This window comes from Dromiciops gliroides, chromosome 1 (assembly GCF_019393635.1).
Source record: "Dromiciops gliroides isolate mDroGli1 chromosome 1, mDroGli1.pri, whole genome shotgun sequence".
NCBI classification, from domain to species: Eukaryota; Metazoa; Chordata; class Mammalia; order Microbiotheria; family Microbiotheriidae; genus Dromiciops; species Dromiciops gliroides.
In genome coordinates, this window is record NC_057861.1 from 662,840,146 (window position 1) to 662,858,745 (window position 18,600).

The following is an 18,600-nucleotide window of genomic DNA, read 5'->3' on the forward strand; positions in this document are numbered from 1 at the left end:
ACACATCCTTCTGACTCACTGACAGAATTGGGGTCTGTTGTTTACTCTCAACTGGTTTTAGCCCATCTGCCTAGATGGTTTACCAGGGTGTGTTTGCTGGGCATGCTACACTTTGTTATGGCCATTAGGTGAGAGTTATGTGAACACCAATGGTAGATAAGCAGCTCTGAAAAGAGTTTGGCAAGTCCTCACACCAGAGATGATAGTCCTCATGGACACCCCATACACCTCAGATGTGAATGTAGGCAAGTTACTTAATTACTCAACTTCAATTTCCTTTTGTAAAATGGTGATGATAATCATAGTATCTACCTCATAGCATTGTTGTGAAGCAGAAGGTGGGGCTTCACTAATTCATAGTAATCACTGTAGGATGGAAATAAACAAAAATTAAGATGGGTGCATTTCTTACTGATGTTTGACTAGCAGTTGGGGAAAAGTAGTCGTGGAAAGAAAATCCTGGTGATAAGAGGAAAGTGGAGCGGGAAAGGGGACTGAGGTTTAATGAATCTCATGTACTCTAATCAGCTGCTCAGTGGCAGCACTTCTTGAAGAATATTATGCATTTTTTCAATATGTGACACCAATAATAGTAGCCCTCATGCTCATCCTCAACTTCCCAAAAAATCAGGTTCCTAAGAGACATTTTTTACCAAAATTTTATGGTAGCTAATTTGTCAACCTGAAGAAATCCATCAGCACTTTATAAAACATTTTCCATTTTTTTCAAGATTGATAGACTCTTCCAGGTGTTTACAGAAAGCAGCATATTCAGTCATCTTAGGGCAATGGGACCAAGTGACCAAGATATAAATCAAGATTTAACATCCTAGCTGAGGCAGACTCTCTTCTGGCTCAGACGTCACCTTTTGAATATTCCAATCATAAATGTCAAAGTATATCATGTTGTTATGTTTAGATTTCCAAAATAATATGTACACATTTCAGTTTCTGGCTTCCTCTTTCTCTGTTTTCCCTTTTCACTCTCTATCTCCACATGTATTTCTCTTCATATGACATATCCAATCCTGAAAATGTATGGCCATTTTAGTCAATTGTATTGTATTTTTTAACAAATGAAAGACATCTTGTTCTTATAGAATCCTTTGTTGTATCATTCTGCAATGTGAAGGAAGACTGAAAGCTAAAACTTTTGGCCTTTGATATTACATGCTCATGCAAGCACATGCTTGTTGACTATATTTATAAATATAAAAATGTGTTACCAGATAATTTTAAAAACTTTGTAAGGGGTAACTTATATATCTCTCAGAATCATTAGCAGAATTACCCTCCTAAATTTTCTAATATAATTCATCATATATATTCCAGACATTTTTAATATTAGCCATGGTATATCTTTGAAAATGGCAAAAAAACTACCCACAAACACACACACATACACACACATAAGAGTTATTTCTTTAAGAAATGGTTTCATTTTGGGGGGAGTGTTTCTTTTTTCAGACATACAAAACTAAAATGCATTTGGGTTACTTTGGAGAGAATTTTGGCCAAAGAACATATGTTCTGATCTAGAAAATAATATTTTTCCATGGGTTAATTTTAGTTTTAATGAAAAATTCTAAACCTTATCCATGTACCATTAGTGGGCACAAAAAGATGTAAGATTTTTTTATCCTTCTGGGGAACAAATTATAGAAAAGCCTAGCTATAAGTTAAAACAATTCAGGAAAGGACAAAATCTACCTCACCAGATAGTTGTGAAATGCCCACTGATAGGAAGAGTTTTCTCTGTTACAATGGATCCTTACCCTGAAGTCAAGAAGACTCATCTTTCTGAGTTCACATCTAGCCTCAGAAATTTATTAGTTGTGTGATCCAGGGAAGTCATTTATCTTTGCCTCAGGTTCTTTATTTGTAAAATGACCTGGAGAAGGAAATAGCAAATCATTCCAGTATCTTTGCCAAGATAACTCCAAAAGGGGTCATGATTAGTTGGACATGACTGAAAGGACGACTGGACAGCAATAACAAAGTATATTTTTTTCTTCAAAGGGAGGACCTCTATCAATGTTCTCTTTGTATAGCAATGTTTGTGAAACCTAAAAAGGAATAGACCCTCAGACTCTTGAGCTTAAACAAAAACCTGTGGGAATAATCATTTTAAATGTGTATTTCATATATAGACTGTGTATATGTGTTTATAGATATGTTTCCTTTGCATCTATACTCATATATAATTCAAAACACACACAGATTCTCACGGACTATGTTGCATTAAAATTGGCTTTTTGGCACCTTTGAAATGTCTTTGATATTTTCTACCTAAGAGTAAGAAATTATGCACAATTAACCATTTTATTTAGTAGCAGGTCCCCTAGAAATAATTTTTCTCATTTTCAAATGGATTCTCAAACTGAAAATGGTTGTATGTTTATTTGTTTGTTCACACACATGCATTTTTGTGAAAGGCCAAAATCGCTAATTATAGAAATCAAGTTTGTATTTGAACAAATAGCAAGCAATTAGCTTCCTACCACATATAACCTTTGTTTTCTGACCTCTAACAGAATACTTTCAATATATTTGTAAGTTGCTTTTTGAAACTCTGCATCTTAGTAGATTAAGAGAAGTATAAGCTAGGGGGGGAAAGCACATGAGTTATTTCCATAAATGCCAGAGAAAGCTATTTTCCTGTTCTTCAGAGTGAGCCTGAAGTGACTGCATTCCTGTTATTAGCTGAAAAACAAATAAAATCTAAGTGTGTATCTTGAAAAATTTTGAGAGAATGAGATAGGGTAACTTATAAACATAGTCAAGATTGGCTGATCAGGGGAGTACCAAATGAATTCCATAAAGACATGGTCCTTTCCTTGGAAATATTGAAGTATACCTCCCCATGTAAGCTTGCCAATTCACAATACTGAGACTGAAACTCCCTCCTGAAGGAGAATAAGCCTCTCTCCTCTACTAAAGCTGGTTTATTAAAAAGTGAGCTCATAGTTTTCTCTTTTTGGTTACATTTCATGCTTCAGAAAGCAGGACAGAGTGCATGCAAAATCCTGAACCTGAATTCTGGTAATGAGGGAAATTGCACTTCTATGTGCAATTTTCTCCTTTAAGGAACAATTCTTCTCAATTTATGGAATAAGTACATGACAAGCTTCATGGGCTTACCCAGATGTTCTTAAAGGGGATTTCCTGCACCTCCAATTCCTATCTGTCCTCTGTTTTTGTGTTTCCTTTTTCTGACAACAGCTGAGAGATTAAAGACCTGAGAATGGACTTTCTATATCAATAGATGGTTGAAACCAGAACTCACTCAACTCCAAGTTTTAGAGTTCACATATCAGAGAGTTCTGAGATCGAACCTTCTGGAAGAATAAGAAAATTATCTGGTGGAATATATTCCTTGAAGAAGTGAATAAAAATTTCATTTATGTAATTATGCTGCAGTATCCTACATGGATAGCAAAGCTATCTAATTATTCAGATAGTGCAGATTAGATGGGAAGGAGAATACTTGGGAACCACCCCCCATCCAGAAATGTGGAAGGTGGAACTTAAACTACATTACTGTAATAGGAATCTTCTTCCTTTTCCTCCCATCCTTTGCTCCCTCTCCCTTCATTTTCTCTTCTTTTGCCTTTTCATTTTTTAAAAGGAATTATTTTGATGCCTGTGGTTTTCACGTAACTATCCTTTCTGGATATACCTCTCTGTCTGGCTCCTGAAATTGAATAACCATACAAGGAAAAAAACATGCAAAAATCACTGATGCAATGATTATATCTGATAATATTTGGAAAATTCTGCCTCAACTAGTCTCCCACCTCCCTGAACTAAGGGAGAAGTATGTTGTTGTTGCTGTTGTTGTTGCTGTTTGTTCTATGCTTTCTAGGATCTTTAATGTTCTTTTTAAATGATTAATTATTGACTGAATCAAAATTAATGGAAAAATTTTAAAAAAGTTTGTGTTTGTAAACATAGGCATTTTCCTTTTGTTCAAACTGTATACTTGTATATTTGAGAAAGTGTACCCCACCTCTTGCCCATTTTCTTGATATAATTTAATTTTTTAAAATGGCTTGATCTTACATGTATTGAATAATATGTATATGGAATCAATATCCATTTAAATTTGTCAATAATATTTAAATAACCATGTTAGTTCTCAATGACAGAGACAAAAAAGCTGTGATACAGAAACTGCTATCTATGGTTCAGACTTTACCTTCCAAATATGCCTGATAAGACTATTTTGGGGGAGGGGTTATTGGCACATTATAGAAAGCTATTCAATTTCATCTGTAGCTTTTGATAATTACATATTTTAATAAAATGTCTTGGATATTTGAGGTACAAACTCGTTGATATTATCTATCCATTGTCAAAAAGTCCAAGAAACTTTCCCTGATTTCCCTGCTCCCTTGATCATTAATCATCTTGCACCCCTCAGCTTTCAAAAGAGAATTAGTTTATACTTCTATTCTGCACTGACCAAATTTTACTTTGTATTCATATTTATCTCTTTTATGTGCCATTTTCCATTAGTTTATAAGCTCCATTCCTCCCAGAGTTATTCTTTTGTGAGAGCAAACTAGGCCATATTTGTCTCAATACTTACATAGGCTTTACTTAATGAATGGGTGTTGCCTCAAACTGAGACCTGGGAAGGATCTTAGCTTAAAAAGGCCAAGTTCTCCCAGTGCATCCTGGGCCATCACCAGTCATCCTGACCTATATCTTGCCACTGGACTCCAGTGACTCTGGATGAAAGAGTGAGACTGGTGACTCCTCAGCTCTGCCTAATTTAAATGAAATTCACTTGCTGTGAAGGACTTGGTTATTTTCAGCAATGCAATGATCCAATATGACTCTGAGGGACTTATGAAAATTGTTATCCATCTAAAGAGAAAGAACTGATGTTATCTGAAAACAGATGGAAGCATAATTTTTTTGATAGTTCCTTAATTTGAAGTTTTGTTTTTGTTTGTTTTCTTTTACAACCTGACTAATGTGGGGATGTTTTGCATGACCACTCATGTATAACCTATATTGAATTGCTTGAGTTCTTGGCGGGGTTAAGGGAGGGAGGAAGAGAAGTTGGAACACAAAGTTTTAAAAAATTGATGTCAAAGTTTGTTTTTACATGTAATTTGGAAAATAAAATAATAAATAATAAAGATATAGATGACTGAAAATGACTCGAGCTTTTTTTTTTGAAGATGTCTACAAACTACATGGTTAATCAATTGGAACCAGAATGTCCAAACATGCCCAAGTGGATAAAGATGGGGAATAGCCCAATTCTAAAATGTCACTTATGTCTTCCTTTCTGGAAAATTTTGCCAAAAACCTGTTTCCCAGCCTCCTGAAGGTTATCTCAAGCATCCTATAAAATCAGTTAGACCTTCTATTGAATAATTGTCCTGCTAGAGGTAGTGTTTGGGGGTCTTTAATAAAATATGTTTCATAGATTCCTTATATTTAAAAGAATAATCATGTTGACATATTGCAATTTGTTATTTCCCTTCCTAACCCTCCCCCTTTTATAAACATTTATCACTTCCTTGTAATAAAGAAAATTAATAAAGGAAACTGACAAAACAACTATTCTGATAGGATATACAATATTTCATACCCCCAGTTACTCATCTAGCTACACAGAGGAAGGAAGTTTGTGCTATCATATGTTCTTTGGAATTAAGCTGAATCATTGCAATTAATCTGAATTTGGTTTCCTTTTGGTGTTATTTTCACTTACAAATAATGCTGTTATTATTTTGTATATTGTTATCCTACTCTTGTATGGTGTCTGCATTATTTCACTATTTTTTCAGACAATCTCAAATCAATAAGAACCCAATTCTTTGCTACCAGTAGGGCTACTATGATTATTTTTTGTATCCATGGAGACTTGTTTGACTCTCTTAATAGTATACCCACAGTAAAGACATCAGTGGATCAATAGATATATTTAATTTTATGATTTTTCTTATGTAATGGCAAATAGATTTGGAAATGTTTCAGTGTAGCTGTCTTTCCAAAACCTTCAATATACGAAAGATTTTTGATTTATGCTCAGATTTTTTTCTCTATAGTTTTCTTCTTTCCCAAAAATTTGGTGAGGAATTTTAAAAATTGGAGCCAGGTTTATAGCCAAAGAATCTCATTAAAATACTGCTGCTGCTGCTGCTGCTGCTGCTGCTACTACTACTACTACTACTCACAAATATAAGGGTGAGATACTGATTATGAATTATCTATACAAATAAGGAAATATCTTTCCAATCCATCATTGCCTTTGAAAAGACAAGGAATGGGGGAACATTGCATAAAAGAATGCTGAATCTTCACTCAGAAGCTCTGAGTTCAAATCTGATCACTGCTACTGATCACTTCATGGACCACTTAATGATCATTAGAAAACCTTCCCAGCTATAAATGTATTACTTGGAAAATAGTTATATTTAATTCAGTAAGCATTTGTTACATACCACAAGTATGAAAGGAAGTGTGCTAGGTCCTAAGGATATAAAATAAAAACTTTAAAAAAACCTGGACCTTAAAAGGATGATACCTTGTCTTACTTGAGATACTTTATACCTAAGTGCATGCACCTGGGAATCAGGTAATTAAATAATGGTCTTCTGTAAGAGCTTGGAATTTCAGTGGGGATAGAGTTCAAATACCATGCAAGACTAATCAATAGAGATGCACTGTTATGTTCGGGGGCAAAAAAGCAGGCTAGTTTGTCTGGAAAGTACAGCATGTAAGGAGGAGTAAAATGACAGCATTCTGGAAAGATGGTTGAGGCCATTTTGTTAGATTGTAAATACCAGACTAAGGAAGATGTATTTTATGTTAGACAACTTAGGGAATTCCTAAAGATTCTTGAGAAGGAGTAACATAATCACTACTTTAACATTTGCCAGCTATGTGGATCATGAGAATGGAGACAAAGTAATAAGCTGTTGTAACAGATGATATGACTGATGACAAAGACCTCAGCTTGGGAAGGAGGATGTTTATGTGAATGGAGACAAAGAGACAAACATAAGGGATACAGTGGAGGAGAATCAATAAGACGTGGCAACTGATAGGATGTGGAGTTGTATGAGAGTGAAGAGTTAAATATAATTGTTGTATATGTATAACTATATATATTTAGACAGATCTACAGATAGCTATAATACATATCATGTTATGTAACATTTTGTAAGGGGCCTAAAGTTCTGGCTATGATTTCTATAATCTAATGAGTGGTTGCCTTAAATTATAAGGTTTAGCAAAAATGTAGACTTTTAAGTATTTATTAAAGTGTATCAGAAGTTGGTGAGGAGGGGCAGCTAGGTGGCACAGTGGATAGAGCACCAGCCCTGGAGTCAGGAGTACCTGAGTTCAAATCCAGCCTCAGAAACTTGACACTTACTAGCTGTGTGACCCTGGGCAAGTCACTTAACCCTCATTGCCCTGCAAAAAAAAAAAAAAAGAAGAATTTGGTGAGGGGAGAAAGAGAGGTAAAAGGCAAACTTCCTCTAACTATCTAATAGACCCCAGCATCCGACCCACCAAGGTGAGGTAAGGAACCCAGAAGACTCCTCCTCAGGGGCTTCTCCCAGAATCCCTCTTGTTAAACCAGAAACAGGGCCATCTATACACACACACACACACACACACACACACACACACACACACACACACACACACACACACACACCTCCAAGCTAATTGGTTGGTAGCTCTGATTGACGGGTCCCACTAGTGTTTCTATAGATGTAACTTCCAGATTCTGGGAAACTTCTGGATGCTAAAGTCACATGGTTTCCAATTCACATGCTTTCTCCTCATGGTGGAGCTACTCTGCAATATCTCTCCCATCAGGGGGTGTCATTCCAATTCTCACAATTTATATGTGTATCTGTATATATAATTTATGTATATGTATATATGTGTGTGTACATATATTCAAATAAATTTAATGTAACATGATGTGCATTATGGTTATTTGTAAATCCATCTGTCTAAATGTGTATATATATGTATATATATGTATATATATGTATATATATGTATATATATATGTATATGTATATATGTATATGTATATGTATATATATATATATACTTTCACTCTATGACCTGAGAGAATAACAATCTACGTTTATGATAAATGTAATATAACATATACGGTATCCATCTGTCAATCTATCTAAAATCTGAGGGGTACTTTAGTAACTAAAGTTACTAAAATCCAAACTAAAATCCAAAGAGAAATAAAATGACCTTACTTTTCCTTCATATTTTGTTTTTGTTTTTCAGTCATTTCAGTTGTATCTACTTCTTTGTGACCCCATTTGGGGTTTTGTTGCAAAAGATACTGCAACAGTTTGCCATTTCCTTCTCCAGATCATTTCACAGATCAGTAAACTGAAGCAAACAGGGCTAAGTGACTTGCCCAGGGTCACACAGCTAGTAACTGTCTGAGGCCATATTTTAACTCAGGAAGATGAGTCTTCCAGACTTCAGGCCTGACTCTCTATTCCCTGTGCCACCTAGCTGCCCCTTCATTCACATTAAGAGCTTCCACTTCCATCTCTGCTTTAGTGTATCTGGTTTATTTTCCAAGACAATTAAGATAAAAAAATTCAAATACCATTGAGTTTCAATTAGAGAAAGACAATCTTATCAAAATTAGTCACAAAACCAATAAAGATAAAATCTCATCATTCAGACCAGAAAGAATTAGCTTCTGACTTTTAGTGTCTCATTTTATACGAAATCAATAGGTGATATCAAGGCACTCTGTAAAATAGGTGACAAGAAATATTAAAGTTTGTTACTACTTCCAAAGGCCTGAGTATCTCCGTAAAACACAATAGATGTTCCAAAAATGCTTCCTTTTAAAACAATCCTTTCCTTGGTTAGTTAGAGACCTTTGTAGAACTCATACAATAAAATTCTTAAGGACTTTATTTGACATCTTTGAAAGTTTTCATTTTATTAATATTTTTAAGAAAGATAGACATGCCATTGAAACCTTTATGTCACGGTGATTGAGATCCTAAATTATAAAAAAAGTAATGTTATCAAGAACCCTGGAATTATTAGCCAGGCACTGTGATAGTTAAAACAAAACAACTATAGTCCCATCTGCTGAGACTTGGTGTGTGTGTGTGTGTGTGTGTGTGTGTGTGTGTGTGTGTGTGTGTGTCCACATGCACAGAATATAGCTACTGTCGATACTTGGTGTGAGTTCTCTTCTTGCTCTTTTTTGGAAATATCTGACCCTACACTAGCATTGCAAACTCAATTCACTGACTAATACTTAATATCTCCCTGCCTATGACAACTGCAATGGGAAAGTATCAGAGATGTGTACTGATTAAGTGTACTGATTGTACTGATTGAGAATCCTTGTCCTTCAGCAAACTAATGACTACCATGCTATCTGCCTCTGGGAGCTGCCTGAAATGAAGACAGCTACAACCCAGGAATTTGGCATCAACTTTTAACAGTTACAGTTTGACAAAACTGGGCACATCAACTCTGAGAACAACCTCTGCAAAAGACCACTCATGAACCCTCACACACTTTTACTTTTTACCATGTCTGCTGAAACTATAGCTCTGACAACTGATTCCTGAAAAAACGAAGGTAGGTTGTGATTTTCTCATCTCTAGAATCAGACCTGGTTGCATAATTTACCCTAAACTTATCTTCCCTTGTTGCTTATGTTTCCCCATGTTCTTAGCCCAGGAAGTTTTGTTTTAGGTTCTGAGACTTCTAGTGTTTGACTTACAATTCACCCTAAAAAAGCTTAAAAAATTCAAACAAATATTCCTGTTTCACCTGTTTCTTTGAGAAACATCATAGTACAATACCTAAGAGTAGTCCAGAAAGACATGAACACAATTCCTACTTCTGACATAATGGTTCTGTGATTTTGAGAAAGTTTTTTATCTTCTCAGTACTGCAGGAAATTCTTGAATTTTATAAGTTGCAAAAAAACACTGGATTTCATTGGTAGAGAGATTTTCCTCCATTGGGAGTTCCCTATATCAATGCAATCCCAGTTACAGTGCCTATCTATATGTTGCTTTGTGTATTAATTGTCTATCTGGTAATTTAGAAAACCCCTCTGAATCTCAAACCTTCTTTAAATATTAAGAGAAGCATCAATATCATTAATATTAAAGGAACATACTTCAGCATCAACCAGGTTTCCAACTATTATTGGAAATTCCTAATAAAAGATGAAACAGAGAGACCAATTTTTTACCTTACATACATTTTATACTCTCATATTTGGAGGATTTCAGCATACATAGTCTATTAAATACTACTGTAGTAACTCTATCTAGTCAATGTCTGTGACCTAATCCTCCATTCCTCCTTAGATTTGCACAGAGCTGGTTACACACTTGACATCATCATTACCAACAACTGCTCCATTCATAAACTCGGTAATTTATCTCATCATAGTAATTTATCATTCCGTATTTTCCTCTGTCATATAATCCCTCTTCTTTGTCAGCATTATTGTGACCTCTGTTCCTTTTATCTTTCAACTCCCTCTCAGTCCACCGCACCTACACTAGCTACACATTCTTCTTTTCACTATTTTGACATCTTGGTTAAACAATTTAACTCTACACTATTAATTCCCTTTCCCTCTTGTTGTATCACTGATCATGCCTTGCCAAGCCTGGGGGATGGATTAATCAAACCATCTGTCTCCTCCATTCCTAACCATGTGCTCCTAAATTGATCTGGAGAAAATCATGAAATTATAATGACTAGGTCCACTACACATTTATGTTATCTAATCTCAGCAGCATCTTCATTGCAGTAAAGCAAATATTCTGTTCCTTCATAATTGATAACGTATCCAGATTCCTTTAGCAGATGTTCCAAATTTTCTTGTTTCCTTTTCAGCACCCACTTCACCTCATATTTCACTAAAATAAAATTGAGACCATATGTCGATAATTCTCCTTTTTTCCTTCCTAAAATCTTACAACATTCTAATATCCTGTCCTTCATTCTAGTTTATGCTGAAGAAATCCTTCTCCTTGACAAGGAAAACCCCTCCATGTAGTCTTTTATTTCATTCCATCCTATATTCTACAAATAATTTGCAACTGTGTATCCCCACTTTCTTCCATATTTCCCTCTCAATTGGCTCCTTTTATTGCTGTGTACAAAGATTCCTATATCTTCCTATTAAGAAAAAACAGTCACTCGATATGAACATCCATGCTAGCTAGTCTATATTTTTTCTCCTCTCCCTAGTTAAAATTTTGAGAAAAGCCTATGATCATTATCTCAGTTTCCTTCCCTCTAAACTTCCTTCTAAACACTACAGAGCTGGTGTGTTAAAATTGCATTTTGTTCTGAACCCCATGACCACCACTCTGCAATCAGTATAGTAAATACATTTTATGGATAGTCATAAAAGGGGCATTAGTAGGAAATGAGATGATAAACCATCCCAGAGATCAAAGGAGCAATTCACAAATTTCCTCACATATTAATCAAAATCCACAAACCAGTTATTATCTTGAATTTGGTTAGAATACCCATATGAAGGCATACTTTTTACCAATTATAATTTAATCAAACTAAAATAACTCTTTCTAATCTATCAATTTATAAGTACTAACTAAATGCCTGCTATGTATTAGATAGATAGATAGATAGATAGATAGATAGATAGATAGATAGATAGATAGATTGATAGATAGATAGATAGATAAATAGAAGAATCCATACCCTCAAGGAACTTATATTCCATTGCATTAATCATCCATTAGATCTCTTAGGGTGATTCCTTGAATGAGATAATATTCTGTTTGAGAATACCTATTAAGGGGAGCTAGGTGGCACTGTGGATAAAGCACTGTGCCTGGATTCAGGAGAACCTGAGTTCAAATCTAACCTCAGACATTTGACACTAGTTGTATGACCCCAGGCAAGTCACTTAACCCTCATTGCCCCACAAAAAAACCCAAAATACCTATCATTTAAAACATGGAAGAACTTGCTAAAATACTAATATATAATCTTTAATAAATAAGCAACAATAATAATAATAGGAAGAACTTTGCTTGTACAAAGATTATATACACATCAACAACTTGATTCTGAAAAAAAAATGATCAGACATTCAGAAATGTAAAGCTAAGACAGGATAATCAAATTATCTCCCAAAATATTCATTCTTGGAGTCAGAAAATATTTATCAATTACCAATTCTGAAGCAGTAATCCTTGCTCAGTCTCTTCATGACCCAATGATCCACAGGCCCTTCTATCCTCCACAATATCTCAATGTCTGTCCAAGTTAATCTTTGTTGTTTCCATACTATCTATAAATCTCATTGTGCTGGATATTGTAGATTACAAGACAAAACCAAAATACTACCTGCCCTCAAGAAGTTTACATTCTATTAGAGGAAAGCGATATGTAGATAAATAAACAAAAAAACACATATGTTAAAGAGAAATACAAAGTAATTTTTCCATGGGGAGAGGAAACAAAAATTACTCATGAACTTACACAGAAATTATCTTTCTCTTCACTATTATTTCATTTTAATTACTTCTGCACAATTTTCAAATAATAAATTGCAAAGATGATGTGAGGAAAATTTGGGGGCTGTTGGCCCAGGCACATTTCCTGCAGCTCACTCCAAGGCCTAAACTTTCATTTTAGGACACAAGAGCATTTGGTAGGTCATTATGCCTTTTTCCCCCCTTCTTATCAAAAAGCCTACAATTTATTTGGATAAACATGCAAACCACTATTTACAAACAAGACACAGGATATATTGTAGATACTCAGAGAGAGGACACTACCATTAAGAAAGATCCTAAAAGGCTCTTCTCCTCTACTACTTCTTTTTTAGTTGAAAATTGAAAATCTTTTTAGTTGAAAATTGAAAATAAACATGCAGTAAAAACAATGTAGCCATTATAAAGATTTTCTCTAAAGTGTCTTAACATATCTTACAAAATATTTTGGTGGAAATTATGATTATTTTAAAGCTGGAGATAGGGGTGCACTCAGGCAGGGTCACTCAGTCTGAGCCTCAGATATTGAAGTCAAATATTCAGAACTAGTTGGCTCATTATACTGTCATTCCCTTTCTTATTTTTTATTTAGAATTTTTATTTTTCCCAAATTACATGTAAAAACAAATTTTGACATCAATTTTTTTCAAAACTTTGTGTTCCAAATTCTATTCCTCTCTCTCCACTCCCCACCAAGAACTCAAGCAAGTCACTATGACTTTTAAACCAATAAAGGTATATTCCAAGGTCAAGCTTTAGAAAAGCTTTGATGCTCCAATTATCTTATAGAAAGTAAATGGCAGAGCCAGGAATTTGAGACTGGTCTTTTGACTCCAAAGCTCTTTCCACTAATACAATACTGCCTACACATAAGTTAATATACAGGCTATTGCATTAACTAGCAGAGTCCTGGGAATGGGACAGAACATGGGTAGATTTTATTGATGTTTCCATGACAAGAAATAAAAGGAAGAATATAGGGAGCTGGCTATGGAGCTAGCCTAGGTAGCTTAGACCTAGCTGGCTATGAAAAAACCTTGGGTCATGTGGAATGTCAAAGTGGATAATAATCTTAGAGCTGAAAGGGACCTTAAATTCAATTCACTCCTATTACTCTTGAGGAAACAGAGATCTGTAAAGATTAAGTGACTTATCCAAGGTAATACAATAATAAAGTAAAGAAATGGGATTTGAGTTGAGGTCCTCTAACTCCAGTCCCAGTGTATTTTCCATTTTATCAGGATTCCTTTAAGAAGTTAGAAAAATGTTAGTTGGCAGGATTGTTGGGAAGAAATAGAAACAAAGAAAAGATGCAAGTCATTTCCAATTCAGACTTATATTAAAGATCATCTTTTGTTCTCTGTTTTACTTGAACGTTTAGAAAATCACCCATTCAAATTCTAAGAACATTAAGAATATGGAATTAAAAGTGTTATACATATCTATGGAGATATGCATATAGACAAGAGAAATCTAGGATGATGTATCTTACAATATTGTCATTCATTGATTTTCCAACAGTAACAAGGCAAATTTTGTCATATCTATGCAGACAAAATTGAAAATCGCTTGTGGATTTTACATAGTAAAATTTAACAAAAATATTGACATTCTGACTTTTGGAGAAATCTTTCTTAGTAAGATACATTTAGATCTGATTAGACTTGTATTTTATATTGTCTGCCATTACTTTAAATGGAATTTCTCTTTCTATCTCTTGTTGCTAATGTTTTCTTAATGAATGAATTGGTACAAATAGTAAATTTGATGCCATCTATGAAGAGGACCAAAATTGAGTAAATGAAAACATTGTGCTAAAAATCATTTTGGAAAGAACAAAGTGAATTAAATAAATATATATATACTACAAGAATTCCAGAGATGTTTGCCATAATTATATAAGTTGTAATTTGTTTCTTTTGTTTTAAGGATATATTGTATGTTAGATACATCATAAGACTAAAATTCACAAAGATCTGAATGTAAATTCTGACACATACTACTTAGGAGTTTGATCCTGGATACTCCACTTAACCTCTCTATGACAAAGTAGTTTCTCATTTATAAAATGCAGATAATAATAGCATGTATCTCACAGAATTATCGGGAGGATCGAACGAGATAGATGTAAAGCACTCTGAAAACCTTAAAGTGCTATATAAATACTAGTTGTAATTAACTGTTATTAATTCATATAGACAGAAGGTTTCATGATATACACTACACACTTGTTGCATCTTTCATTTCCTGATCTTAAGTGGCATTTTATAACAATTTTCCCATTCACTTTTATGCCTATCTCATTGATATAGCAAATATTTAAAAGTCAATAATCAATTATTAAGCACCTACTTACACAGGTGACAGTAGATATGGCAAATTGGGCTTGGAGTCAGCAAAACATAAATTCAAATCCAGCCTTATACATGTACTATATGTGTGATCCAGGGCAAGGGACTTGACCACTGTTGGCTTCAGTTTCCTCATTTGTTAAATAGGGATAATAATAGGGATAATAAACCTTCTAGGGTTTTAGTAAGAAACAAATGAGATAATAATTGAAAAGCTCTTAGTACAGTGCCTGACACATATAAAGCACTATATAAATGTTGGCTATAATTATTGTTGTTGTTGTTACCTAATATGTGCCAGGGACTGTGCTATGCATTGGCAATATAAATAGAAGAAAAAACAATCCCTGACTTCCAGGAGTTTTCTTTCTAATGAGTGAAGACAATAGACAAAAGAAAAACAAAAAACAAAAACAAACAAACAAAAAACACAAAAAGTCAGGCCTGGGAAGGAAAAAGTTTCTTAGGCCTGGGTGTGGTAGGAGTCAAAGAATTCCAAAATAAGTGCATCCCAGTGAGAAATGAGGAGGTGTCTGTACTGGCTCTACAGTATCTCCTCCTTAAATGGAGGTTGATGAGTTCGTGGCTCCACTATCCAATCAGAGAGGCAGAGGACACTGATGAGCTATGAATATTAAGGATGATTGGATTGGGCAAGATGATACTATTAATGTACTCAGTAGAATATAATCATTGTGAGGGTAGGGGTTTGTCTTGTTTTGGTCTTTGTAGCCTCAAAGCCAAGAATAGTGTCTGATACATGAATGACTCAAGAAATATTTGTTAAATTGGATGCATATGTTGGCCTAATTTAGTGAATCTTACTGAGTTCTTAGTAATAATAGTATTAGTAGTTCTTTTCCTCTTCATCTTATGTCATTTATTGGCACATAAACTGAAATGATATTTTGAAATCTGAAATAATGTTTTGTTAGTTTTTTTTTTCTTTTTTGTTTTGTTTCTTTGTTTATGCTTGTTAGGAGCACTGAAGGTGAGACAATAAAACAACTTCCTGAAATGTATCTTGCCTTTGGGTACATGACAAAACTAATTCTACCATTTCCTTTATTTCTTCTCAAAGGAGAACTTGTAGGTCATCTTTCCCTTCAACTAAAATTTCCTAATGTATTCTAGTTTGATTTGTAGTTTGGATGTCAATACTGATATATTTAATTTCTCCCAGTAATATATTAACTTATTGATCATCAGACAAGAGTCTCACATTTGAAGGGAAAACACTTAAATTAATATTTATATCCAGTTTGAAAAATGTGATTCTTACCCTCTGTCCACTTCAAAATCATTTTGCCAATGTCACTATAGAAGAGAAAAGGGAAGTCGCATGACTGCGTGCCATTCTGTGGTCTTCTTTATTTGCTAGATTGCCATGGACAAAAACTTCATCATTTAGTCATCAGTCTACTAGTGATGGTTCTCTCTGGACTTAGGTAGGTTGGTCCTTGAATTATAGACAGGCTTTTCCAAGGACCTTACTCAGTGTCTTTCCATTTTCTGAGATTCATAAGACAATGAAAATCTAATGAACCATATATCTTCTATCTTATCTCCATACCGTCTCTATGATTGCAATCAGCATATGTTTTAGGGGCATCCTTGGTAAAAAATATAAAAAGGTAGCAGACAAACTCTTAGAAAAAAATGAAATAGCAGAACTTGTTTGGTATAGTCATGTAACTGAATGAAAGGTATAATACAGAATTAAATTTGTATATTGTTGAATTATGGTTTATTAATCATTAAAATACTTGAGTCAAATATTGCAGTATGTAGTGCATGATAAGTATTTTAAAATATTAGCAGAATGAAAGACCACTGATCTATGTGACCTTGGGGGAATAATTTAAGTGCTTAGAGTTATATTTTTTCTCATCTGAAAAATGGTAGGTTGTTGGGACCCAAATGAGATCGTGTAAGAATCTTTGTAAACCTCAAAGCATTAAATAAATGTCAGATATGGTTATTTATTACAAAAAACCAACATTGAATGACATCACTGCAACATTAATTGATATTTGTTCAATTTGAAATATTATACTATAAAACTTTCAAAATAATAAAATGGCATATCTTTCAGAATGCCTTGTCCAGGGTCTCCTCTGACTTATCTTGATCAAGAAGCATATATGAGGGGCAGCTAGGTGGCACAGGGGATAGAGCACCGGCCCTGGATTCAGGAGGACCTGAGTTCAAATCCGGCCTCAGACACTTAACATTTACTAGCCATGTGACCCTGGGCAAGTCACTTAACCCCAATTGCCTCACTAAAAAAAAAAAAAAAAAAGAAGAAGAAGCATATATGAAGCATTTGTAACTGGAGAGATAATGTATCTTCTAGGAAACATTGGCAGTAAAACACATTTTAGCCAAGTCTGGGGCTTACAGTAAGTGTTCAATAGAAGTAACAGGCTATTTATTTAATTAAACTGTGAAGGTGGAAAGTAAAACTTTACTCAAAATATCACTTCATGTTTTGGTGTTTCTGAGAAAGGAAACATACCAAGAAATAAAATTAAGTCACAGGAGCTAATTTCCCTATGAATAGAACAAATGCCAAGTTGAGAAATACCATATAAAGTATTGTAAAATGATAGAGACATTTAATGTGAACTAAATATTTACTATTTCACTTGTAGCAGCTTTTGGCATCCCTAAAGAGGATGTGAAATTATGATTATTATGACTACTTCTGCTGCTGCTGCTATGACAATGACAATGAAAACAACTACTCTTTCTCCTCCTCCTCTTCCTCCTCCTAATACTGCTACTACTACTGAGAATAAGGTCTGGTCTTGTGAGTTCATTACTATAGGGAACTCCCAGGATAGCAAATTCCCTCTATCAATGTGTTTTTTATATATTTTCCCTTCAATTTAAAATCTTTGGGAGGTGTGAATAGCAAATGAGAAGTTAAGTGACTTGCCCAGGATCACAAAGTACATGCCACAAATATAATTTGAACCTATATCATTTACAAATTGAGTCCAGGTTTCATTATTTGTAAGAAAGAATACCAATAAGTACCAATCTAGTACCTGTAAAATGTATACATAAGCTTCTCTTCTAGGGTAGGGTCTATATCTTGTTGAAATTCTAGTAGCTCTACTGTCTCCTAGAGACTGACTTTCTAAGATACATGTCTGTTTGTCTGTATCTGTCCCTGCCTCTTTTCTTCCTCTGTTTATCTTTCTTTATGGATTCTTTCTGTCTTTCTTTCTTTCTTTCTTTCTTTCTTTCTTTCTTTCTTTCTTTCTTTCTTTCTTTCTTTCTTTCTTTCTTTTTCTTTCTTTCTCTTTCTCTCTCTTTCATGCTTTCTTTTTCTCTCCTCCCCCCTTTCTCTCTCCTCTGCTTCCACATTTGTCTTTCTCTATTGCTATCTCTGTCTCTGTCATTTTGTCTCCCTTTCTCTGTGTCTCTTTCTATCTCTGTCTCTTCCTCTTCCCTTTCCTTCTCTCCCTTTTCCCCTCTCTGCCTCACTAAAATATGGAAATTGGAATTGAACAAAACAAATTCTTTCAATTCCTCTAGAGCCCAGACAGCAATTTGAAGTAAGGGGGAATAATATCCAAATGCATTTTTCATTTCTAGCTTGTCGTTAAATTAATTCTTTGATTCTAGATTTCTCCATATGTTTACTTTTACACTGGCACCTTGCTATAATCCTCTTAGCTACCAAGCAGAATATGGTA